This window comes from Dromaius novaehollandiae, chromosome 2 (genome assembly GCF_036370855.1).
Source record: "Dromaius novaehollandiae isolate bDroNov1 chromosome 2, bDroNov1.hap1, whole genome shotgun sequence".
NCBI classification, from domain to species: Eukaryota; Metazoa; Chordata; class Aves; order Casuariiformes; family Dromaiidae; genus Dromaius; species Dromaius novaehollandiae.
The window spans coordinates 63690086-63701537 of record NC_088099.1 but is presented as its reverse complement, the minus strand read 5'-3'; positions in this window follow the sequence as shown (position 1 = coordinate 63701537).

Below are 11452 nucleotides of genomic sequence, written 5' to 3'. Positions count from 1 at the left end.
AGGCAGGGTTTGCCTTCCCAGTCCTTGTGAAGACTGCTGGTATTATTACATTGAAGGTAAAGGAGCATGGGGCCTCGAGAGGCCTGAGGTGTGAGCGATGTGGGGCTCCAAGTGAGCACAGGTGGGCACTGGCAGCCAGCACTGTTGACTTGCCTCAAATTTAATTTGCCAGACTGTCCTGCCATGGCAACAAAACTCTTTTGCTGACTCTGTGAATTGTTACTTTCTGGGGGGGAAGGGAAAAAATAAAGTCTTCCCTTTTCCATAGGGAAATGGGGGGCTGACTGCAGTCCCTAGAGATCCCATGAGGTAGCAAAAAAAGCGAGATTCAGATATGCTCCCTTCCCCTCCTCTAAACACGTCTCCTATCCTCTGCAGTCAAGAGCCTGCTGCCCAGAGCAACAACTAGAAAAAAAAGTGCAGGCCCAGCCCTTCTCTTATGCCACTGTGCCTTCTTCGGGCTACAGGAAAAAAGCTGCTGCCGCCACCATGAAGCTGAGCCGCCGGCAGAGAACTGCTGACTGTACGTGGTTGCTCGCTTCAGTTGGCTCTGCAGGCCCTGGTGGTGCAGAGTGTCAAAAGCAGGGACTAGACAAGGCTGCTGGTGGCTCCCAAATCACTCCCTCCTCCCTGGGACTTCAGAGAGTTTAATACTTGGGAGGAGATGTTGTGATTTCCGAGGGCTGCCTCTCTGCAGAGGAAGAGAGCAGCTTCTGTGTCCTGTCAGGTTGAGCTTGGCCTGGAAATACGGCGCTGCCTTGTCTACTGTGATGTCGCTGCCTGCCGTTGACATCACAAGCCGTCGCTGCTGTGTGAGGTAGCAAGAGCAGGGCGGCAGCTCCGGGCTGCCCCTGCCGCTTGGTCACTCCCTGTCGTGGAGGCAAGGAGGTCGGAGCGCTTTTGGCCCATGCCCACGCAAACAGGGTGTTTGGCAACTGCAGCTCTGCAAGGATGTTCAGAAATCACGGCCAAGACCTACGCTGGTATGGAGGTGCTTCTTCGGGGAGTTCTAGAGATCCCCCTCTCTTCTCCCCAAGTGCCGTTTGCAGCTAATCAGCCCGGCGCTGGGGGACGGACTGGGGAAGAACACAAGGACAGCCTCCGAGCTCAGTGTAAAGGTGGCTGAAGGCAACAGCAGGTAGCACGTGTCCTGTGTGCCTGAGCCCCTTTCTTTCTTGTAGGCAATCTGCGAGCCAAGGGCCTGTTCTCCAGAGCACCGGAGTCCGCAGGCAGGACCAAGGCCAGCTTCAGCATCCTGGCAAAAGTAAGCTGACGCGATTCTTCAGTACAGCTCTCTCTGCTTGTTACCATTTACAGTGTGGCTTGTTTGCATGGAAGGAGAAGGCTGTTGTCCAATGGCAGTGAGAAAAACCGGCTCAAATACAACTGCATTACGAGAGCTGTTGCTTCTGCATGGCTCAGCCATCCAAAGGCAGGAAATGCAACGTGGAGGCTTTATGCGACCATATAAGCCTTTTTTCTGAAATGTGCAAAGACTCAGTGGTTGCCTGCTGTTTTTCATGTGCAGGTTTCCTCGTCCAGGTCAAACTCGCTCTATACTTTCTCCAGCTGGTGAAGAGCTTTTCAGCCCCCAGTTGTTTCAAACTCTTGTCAGAGGCAGAGCAGGAGCTCCCAGAAGCCCGGCCTTAGGCTCTGCCTCAAGGTCCTGGGGACCAGGAAAGGCAGCTCTGCCTATGACCTAAGAGGCCGACCCTCTGTAGCCCTAAAGGGAGATATGACCTGATTAAGGAGTGATTTTTGGACTGGAGGGAATTCATTTCCCGTCCCCTGTCCTGCTTGCAGCTGCAGAGCAACTGACAGAAGCGGGAGCAAGTCACAGAAACGGGAGGATGCCTCCTGTCCTCTGCCAACACAAAGAGGACGAGTAGAAGCCCTAACCTAGAATTACACACGAGCTCACTGGACTTTTTCCATCTTGCCTCTTTCTCAGGAGTTTTCTGGCTCATCTGGCATTTCATCCTGCTGAGCGTAACGTCTCCTCAGCGCTTTGTGCTCCACGTTTTGGGCACTATTGCAAGGTAAAGCTGAGGCAGCACCTTTTCTTGAGAGTGGGGGGAGAACAGTCTCGGCACAAGTACCGACTGGATGGTGGGCAGGAGAAGCGGGTGTGAATTATGTCCTTTGCGTCTCCAAAGAATCGCCTCTACTCCCTTAGGCAGGAAGTACGGCCCTAGCTTTTGTTGGCACTGCTTCTCCTGGTCTGGAGTTAATCCTCCATCCCTAGCTCCCCTATGCCAATCCTCACCCTCCCAAATGCCCCACTGCCACAGTGGCTGAAAACTTGACCACTGACTGGAGCTCGTGCGCGAGCAGGCCACTTCCCAAGTCAGTAACGCCAGGTGCAAGAGCTGCAGTTGCTACTGCTGCTCTGGAGCCTGCTTAGGGCCTGCACAGCTGCAGCCAGCTTCACCCTTCTTTTCCTCCATGCTCCTCCACAGGCAAAAGAAGGCTCGGAAGACAGTTCTCCTGGTGCTGCTTGCTCTGTTTGCCTCCCTTCTTGGTGAGTGTCTGTAGAGCCCCGAAGTCACGGTGGTTCTTTACGAGAGACCCCGTGCTTGCTTCTGCTTGGGTCCATGTAGACGGCTGTGGCCAGAGGAGCCCAACTAGGAGCAGGAAGGCCCTGAGAGAGGGCTGCCCCGCTTCCATGTGCCTCAGAGCAACGGGGGTGGGCACAGGGTGACTTGCTTTTCCCCGGAGCTGAAGCTAAGTCTCCTAAGCCTGGGGAGCGGCAGTGGCTAGCCTGCTTGCCCCAGGAAGTGGGGAAGCTTCCTTCAGGAGAGAGCAGCATGTCCCGGGGAAGGAATCTTCATCTCTTCAGAAGCCCCTCTTCCATCATCCTCTCTTCCCGAGAAGAAGAGAGGAGACACAATGATGGCATCTGTGCCTGACCCTCAGAGTGCAGCAGGCAGCCCTATGGAGGGAGGCAGCTGGTTAAGGTTTCATGAGGCGCTAACAAAGCCTGGGAGATCCCCGTGCTGGCTTGTCACCCTTCCCAAGCAGTCTCCAGCCGCAGGAGCACTTGCAGCCTGTCTTTTGCTGGCACACCAACTCACGCACAGCTTCCTAACATCAGCTGGGTGTCAGCATGCCTGAAGGACTGGAGCCCTACTTGCACACAGCTCTTCTGGCATGAGCAAGTTCGAAGTGTAAAGAGAGCTTTGGTTTGTGACCAACAGGTGTTTACCACGTGGGGCTGCTGGATGAAGGAAGCATCCGGACGACCGCAGCAGCAGCGAGGGCCTACATCTTCTCCTCCTTTCAACCTATCTGTCAGCAGGTGACATTCTGGGTGCCTCAAATCCAGACTGCTTCTGCCAGTCTTAACCCAAGGGCATCAAGGGTGGCTTTGTTAAAAGGCCCTTTCTTGCGGGGGCTAGCGCAAGGTCCACGAGCCACCATTGCCAGGTCTGTCAGGTGAAGGTAAACTGCCCAAACACCAGTGCCTTAACATGAAGCTCCTGGTATAGGGCACAGCTGAAAATGGACCGCTGTTATGCACGTGGTTACCTCAAAGTACTGGGTTGTTTCTGAAATCTTGAGTCTTTTGGTCTGGCTCATTCTTTGCCCAGCCGTTCAACACAGCAACCACTAAAAAGTGTGTCTGTGTGTGTTGTCTGTGTGTGTGTGCACGTGCACATGCCTAATAAAGCCAGCAGCTTTATAGTAATAGAGCCTTTCATGGTGGTCTTAAGAAAGGAACTGTAATGACAGCACACCTTGAAATGGAGCAATAACCAGTGTGGTACTGGCCCAGCTCTCCAGGAACAGAGGAAATTCAAGGACTATGCACAAAGGCATGTGGTGTAGGCATCTCTTGAGCTGTCAAGTCAGTGGCCGACAAATGGTAGAAGGCTTTTTAAGAATCGATCCGTTGGATTCAAGGAAATGTCGGTGCTTCTCGAATAGCACAATAGCCAGTGTGACTTGTGTTCTCTTGCCTGGCAGTCTCTCGGGATAATTTCCCAGTGCATGCTAGCGGAGTAGCTGGCTCCCCGGAGGCATGGGGTCTGTGCCTGTTTGCTTCCCGTTGCTGTAAAGGCCATACCATTGCCCCACACCTTCCTTTCTGCAGCAGGTCTGTTGGTGTTTGAACTGAACGTTCCCTTACTTGTCCCCATAGGAGGAGTTTCCTCTCTCTGGCGTGCACGTGAAGACGCAGAGGTAAAAATGATTTCCTCTTGGCTAGATGATGCTTTAGAGGAGCTCCAGGCCTGTCTCACACAAACTTCACACGACACAATTCCCAGGGCTCTTCCCACTGCCCTGCCTGCCTCTCTGCTTTTCCTTTCTCCCTAGTGGGCAGCTATATCTCCATGTCCCTTCGAGGCCTGGAGCAACCCCTCCATGAGCCTGTTAGCTAGGGCAGGGCTGTTGGAAGCTCCACCTTTCCGCTGCTGGAGAAGGGGCATAGGGGTAGGCCCCATCCTGCAGCTGCTTCTCACACTCTCAGCCACTGGCTGGAGTCCAGCCACTTGATGCTCCCAGGCACCTCGAGGGAGATTTGTTGCCTCTCTCCCATTCCCATGGCATAGCACCAGCCCGCAAGAACGGTGGTCTCTGTCTCTGTGGCGCACTTTTTCCAGGCAAGCGGATGAGGTATTAGGAGCAACACTTAGCGAAATCCAGACCCTCCAAGGAGAGCTGCGTGAGCTCCAGGAAGTCCTCCACGCTCTGAGATGGAGCGCAAAGGACGTTGCCCGGCGTGCTCTCAACGAAGCCCTGAAGCAGACTGAGGGCATGACAGCGTGGGTAAGAGACCATTGCAGAAGGCTCTCCTCAGAGATTTTTCTTCCCCGCCCCGGCACGTATCCTAGTAGAGTTCCCTGCCACAGCTAACAGAAAGGCTCGGAGCACTGGAGTGAGCAGCCCCGCCACTCTGATACTGGTCAATGGGAGCCAAGCAAACCTGGGAGCTTTTCAGGGAATTCCCAAGCTCCTTAGGCCAGAGTGCAACAGCCAAGTTCACCTTAGCTGGCCCAGGAAGGGAGCTGGGATGTGCCCCTTTGCCTCTAATAGCTGCTCTCTTTTCTGTGTCTTCCCAGCATGTTCAAAAGTTAATCGAGGAAGCACTGGAGAAGCTGGAATATAACCAAGTCCAGATGCCGGATTTGGCCCGCAAATCATCAGGTGCGGCTACAGCACGGGAACAACCAAGACAGGGCGCCTCCTCTCTGTGCTTCAGCCTGTGTTAGCTTTCCTTTGCCACGGCCCATTAGCATAGCTCCATGAGCCACTGCTGTGTGTTCCAGGGGGGCTCACGCAAGGAAGACAGAGGGGAACGTCCCTGCTGGAGATCTAGGAATACCTAGTAGCATTTTTCAAGTTGACAGTGCAGTGGGAACAGGCGTCACCGTGGCAGTGTTCATTAGGACACAGCTATGTCCGCATGCCTTGATTCCTGCTCCGGGAGCACTAATTGGAATCCATGGAAGTAACAGTGGAGGGAAAGGAGGCAGGTACCAGGGCTGCGACGGTTCCCGTACAAGATGGCTGTTCAATAAATCCTTTTCTTTCCGAGTCTCTCCGGAGTTCATCCATGTCAGGAATTGAAATAACTGTCACAGGGGAGTGTCTCTGCTGCTTGTCTGAGGACAGGTCCACAGCCTACGGGGTTCATGAGATCCTCCGGAGAGATCACAGCCTTATAAACAGATGCAGTCCTCCAGGGAAGACTGGACTTGATCAGTGCATTCTTGTTTCAGGGGCTACCATCATTCATTCCAAGACTTCTGCCTCCTTCCGCGACACCAAAGGAATACTCTTCTGGGCTGGGCTCCCCTTGCTGCACTCCATGAAGTCTCCTGAGGTTATCCTTGAGGTAGGGACACCAAGAAACAGAGAGCAACCAAGCTGGGAGGGGAGAACCAAACCCACTGTGGAGAGTGTCCCTTTCCCACATGAACAGCGTGCACTGTTCTTCCTTCAGCCTGAAAATCATCCGGGAAACTGCTGGTCTTTCCCCGGGAGTCAGGGTCACGTCTTCATCAAGCTGCCCAAAGCAGTCTTTCCACGAGCTGTTACGCTGGAACATATTTCAGCGAGAGTGTCCCCTGGAGAAAACATCTCCAGTGCTCCGAAAGACTTTGCTGTCTATGTAAGTGCTTCCTCTAGAGTCGGGGGGGTTGTGAAGAGCATTTCTAAGCATGGCAGGGTGGCAGCGGGCAGGTGAATACAGGTCCCGCAACGCTGGGAGGATTCTCTCTGGCCTGCGACTTCCTCCGAGCCTGGAGGAGAAACAAACTCCTTTGAGTTACTCCATTTCCATCACACGCCTTTCCTTTGCGGTGTAGCCTCAGAGCAAAGCTTCCCATTTCCGGGGCCGCGCAGTGCTAAATGAGCCCTGAGTTGCAGGAGCTGGCACACTGGCTCTGCCACCACTCCTCCCAAATAATCCCCCTGCCCCTACTTCCTTTCTCCTCCTTGGTGCCAATTCTCTTTCCTGCGCACCCAAAGCTGCTCTTCCCAACACTCCCACCTCGGCCTAATTCTGGCCGCTTCAGTAGTTGCCCTAGGGAAGCTGAGTCTTCCCGCTGTGTACCTCCCTCTCTTCTTTTCTCCACCCCTGCCTTTCCGTAGGGGATGAAGGCGGAAAATGAGGAGCAGGGGCTGTTCCTAGGAGAGATCACGTACGTGGCTGCAGAACATCCCTTCCAGACTTTCCAGCTGAAGGTACAGTGAGGAAGAGGCATGAGAAGTGTACGGGGGGAGGAGGAGGAGGAGGAGAAGTGTAGCTGGCAGGGGAGAAGCTCTAAGTAGTCGAAGGCCAGGGAGGAAAAGACAGCTCATCTCTTCTCATTTCAGAACGAGCGCTCTGACTCCATAGAGTACGTGAAGCTGAAGGTGCTGAGCAACTGGGGCCACCCGGAATACACATGCGTCTATCGAGTCAGGGTCCACGGTGACGCGGTACCCAATGAAGAGGACCCAGCATGGCGCTCTGCTGGAAACAACAGAGCACCCTGATTAAAGCTCGCAAGATTTGAGCAGCAGTGGTGATGGGCTACTGTGTGTGCCTTTCCTGCCTCCTTTCAATCCAGACTGCTCTGTCCTTGACAGCACCTCTTGAGATTGTTCTTGGCACTCTCATCGACTCGTTCCCATGCTTAAAGTGTCACCTGCAGGACGGGCTAGGCCTTCCCCCGTCCGTCCAGCATTTTTCTCACACCGCAATGGGCTATTGCTGGAGAAGGGGCAAACCGGTGAGGAAAGCGGGGAAACCAAGAGAGCTTTCCTTTAAATGGAAAGGCAGAAATCCTCTTTGACTCGGAGGACAGTGGCAGAGCAAAGCAGCAGTTTGTCAGGCCAGTACAGCAAGCCACTGCTGTCCCTGGTTCCTTATGCCTTGCATGACTTGATGCCTGTTGGCTGCAGGAGGAGGCTCTCGCTGCATGCGGGCAAGCACTCTCCTCGTGTGGCTCCCCATCCTCCACTCAGCGTGGCTTTTACGGACAGGCTGGATGGGGCTGTTCCCCCAGCTTTTGGCCTCTTCTATCATCCCTCTCCCCCCCTTCAGCAGACCTTGTGGTCTCCCCTCCAGGCCCTTTTCTGTGCTGGTACAGGGGCTGGAAGATGGGGTCTCTGGCTGGCATCACCTCCTACGCTTTGTTCAGCATGTTTGGCTGATTTTCCTGGGACTAGGGGACCCTGACAGTCTAAGAAGGTGGCTTCTGATCCTGTGTGTATCAGCAGAGCAGTTTTCTGTTCCCACGCCCCTCGTCGTGTACATCACACCTCCAAGTAACCCCTTTCCCCGTGCCCCGTGTCAGCGTGGTGGCGGTGGGTCTTCCTGGCACCAGGGCTTGGGACTCCGAGTGCTGGGAGTTTGTGCAGGACGCGCGTAGGTTTTCCTCTGTGGCAGGAGGAGCTGGTGTTTTCCCACCTCCTCTGATTTCCTCCCCTTTCCTCATAAGGCTTTTCTCCGCCACGCCAGTCAAACTCCTGTAAGCTGACCATCCAGTTCCTCCTCATTCACCCCGAGGCTTTGCCAAGCGTTGCCAAATTACCCCTCCGGGAAGGAAAGGTGTCTGCCTTTGCAGTTGCTGCATCCTTCTTTGCCTCCCCTTTTTGTGCTACACCTGCTGGGAAGCCCATGGTCTCCAGTGGAGCCATACCCTCACCCGGGGCTCCACTGGTTCAAGCACAGCCCCGGCTGGTAAAGAAGCCTTTACGGGCTCCTGGGGTGTGACAGGCCTGTATCATACCCTGCATCACCCCGATCCGCAGCTCCTCCAGAGTGTCCAAGTCAGGCCTTACAGGGCTCGGGGCTCGGCTTTTGTACTCGCAGCAGCCCACGGCCACACAGATGGGCCGGTGCCTCCTGGACCTCTGTCCAGGGCATCCTTTCTCCCTCATCTCTGACACGCTCACAGGCTTCCAACTTCCCGATTCTTAGGCTCAGCCCTTGCTCCCCCAACGCCTCATCTTCAGGCAGGGCTCAGAGAAGTGCCCCTGCCTTTGGCCAAGGCACTCCTCTTGTCGCCACGATTTGCGTAGCCTCCTCGTGTGAAAAAGGAGTACACGGCTCTCAAGTCCTGAGCACCTGTACCACACAGGCCATGCTCCTTCTTGGTTCTTCCAAACCTCCTCCTTTCTGGCCATGTCCCCGTTCCTGCCATGGTGGCTTGTGCCTGGCAACTGGTGCTCTGCTTCCCCGCTCTGCAGGTCTTGTCCTCCTAATAACCACCACAGCTACCTCCTTCACTGCCCTGGCCTCTTGTATCAGAGGGCTTTCCTCACCCTCGGAATCCCAAACATCCCCATCCCACGTCTCCAGGTCCCAGGCACTTTCACTCAATGCTGCTGCTTCTCTCTGCTCTAAGCCTTTTCCCAGACACAGCACTGCAGCCAGGCACCGCACCATGGCACTGGTGCCTCCTTAGGAGCCCTGCCCCAATTGTTTTGTGCCGTTTGTAAACGCTGCTCTTTTCCTTGCCCCACAGCTTCTGCAGCACTGGCCAGATCAAACAACAGCTGCTGGCAAGCAGAGCACTTCCTCTCTGCCTTTGGTTGATGCAAAGAAAGGCCATTTTCGCAATGGCTTTCACCACTGATGAGAGGGGCAGCTTGCTTAATGAGTAAGTCAGTCATCCCCAGCATCCCCTCCGTGCTCTCACAGAGCTTGCCCCAACAAACCTCGGCTTCTCGGGCCAGAGGACACGTCCACTCCTTTTGCTCCTTGCTTTTTCCTCCCTCCTTGAAGAGGGGCTTTTCACCCTTCCCAACAAGGTCCTCCTCCCTGGCCCAGGGGGCACCCTTACTTCCCCACACTTCAGCAAGGCCGCCTGGGCACCTCTGTGGCAGATGGCTCTTGGCTAATCCTGCTCAGACCCACAGGAGGCAGTAGGGACGGCTTAGCTCCCAGGCGTCATCGGCCGTGGGGAATATCCCCAACTCACCTGTCTGATGCCTGAGGTAGTGACAACTAAACTGTCCCCAAGCATTACATCCTGCTAGTAGGATTGCTACCCTTTCCACGTTAGGACGCAGACTAGAAACCTGGAGGTTTTCAAACAGAGGTGCATAGGCGATACAAGGTTTGAGAAGACCAGTTTCTCTGTCATCCGCCTACTTCTTCCAACAAGCCAGTCAGCTTGCAGCTAAGACCTCATCTACCTAGTTCCTTGGCAGGCACGTGTCCCTCTGTCTTCTGGGCTCTGGAGAGCTGGTCTCCCTTTGAATTCTTGGCCCTTGCTAACTGGCTCCATAGCAGTTGGAGAGCTGGCTTTCAGCCCTCAGAGCTTGAAGGCAGCACTCTTGCCATGTCAGTCACTAGCAAGAGCCCAGCAGCTCCTCTGCTAAGCACCTGGCAGGGCCCCAAGTGCCCTAGCAGGCCTTAACAGTGCTGACCATCCTCACCTGGGGGCTGCACCAGCACACCCCCCCTCACCTCACCCCACAGGTGTCCATGGGCCCAGAAGCCCTATTTAAGCTTGGGCCTGGGCCTGGGCCTGGAGCCCCTGCCTGAGCTCTGTTGGAGAGCTGTTGCTCTTCAGCTCAGCCAGGGCCCTCCCTGGCCAAGCGCCCTGGTGGCCCAGAGCCTGCTCTGGGGACTGACCTTCTGCCTTCTTCTCCTGGTGCTGCCTTGTCATCTTGGGCCTGCCTGGCAGTCACTGGGCCTGACCCTGACCCTGACCCTGACCCTGACCTGCTCTTGTGGCTTCCCCTTGGACCTGCCTCGTCGTCCTGAACTTGCCTCATGCTCTGCACTCTTATTGGAGCTGGCCATGATCTCTGGGCCTGTCCTGCTTGGGTGCTGTGGGACAGGGCCCTTGCTGCTGATGCCCTGGCCCTGCATTTGCCTCCTGGCTCCCCATCCTTAAGGAGCAGCTGGCCCTTCCCGGTCCCAGACGCACCCTAGGATGCCAGTGGAGAAGTCTCTTGATGAGACTTGGGAGGTGCCCTCACCAAGGGCCTTACTCAGAGCACGGCTGCTGTGACAGGTGTCTTGGAGTCACCTTGAACGACTGAGCGCACAGACCGCTCGTCCTCCTTTTGGGCTGTGATGTTCTGCTGAGACGCGGTATTGGAGCCTGGCATGGAGGGGTTGTGTTCTGGTGCCTCGGGCCCTGTATGCAGGGAGGGGGCCTTCTGTGAAGCCCCCACCTGGAGGGTCTCTCTCAGCATGGTGAGCTGGTGTGTACAGGAAACTCCAGTCTGAGGTACATCTGCGCCAAGGTAAAAGGAGTGACTGACTGACTGACTGACTGATGGAAGTGTAATGTGCCATTAACTTCCATCCCAAAGCAAAAGATGGGGAGTTTTACAGGAGGAAGAGCTTACTTAGCTGCAGCCTAACAAGGCCTCGTGCACTGGAAACACTGGTAAGCACCACAGGAGAAGGACCACGAATACCTTCGGTATACGAGCTAGGAAAACCAACGACAACCACCATCCAACAGCCTTCTCATTTACGGCCCAGGCAAGCCTCAGGGCGAGCAACGAGGGATGCGCCTCAGGGCGCGGCGCGGCGCGGCCGCAGCCCTCCCGCTCGGGGGCACAAGGGAGCGCGGCCGGCAGAGGCGCGGTACTTGCCGCCAGCAGCGTAGCGGTGGCTGCGAGCTGCGGGCGGCTCCTTGACGGCGCGCCTCATCCCGGAGACCCGCCTCGGGGAGAGAAGAGAGAGAAAGCCGGCCCGGGCTGCGCCCGCCCCACCGCCGCGCGGCTCCGCGCCAGGAACGGACGCCCAACGGCTGCGCGCTCCTCGCCGCCGCCGCCGCCGCCGCCCAGCTCCCTCCCGACCGCTCCGCGCACCGGCGGAACCGGCCGGCCGCGCGCGAAGCCGCCCCAGCGGCCCGCCGTCCCCATGGCAACGGCGGCGGCGGCTCGGGGCTCTTCGCCACCACCCCCCGCCCCGCCCGCAAGGGGGCGTGGCCTGCAGCCCCCACGCCCCGAACCCGCGGCGGGATAGGCGGGTGGGGAAGGCGCGGAAGCT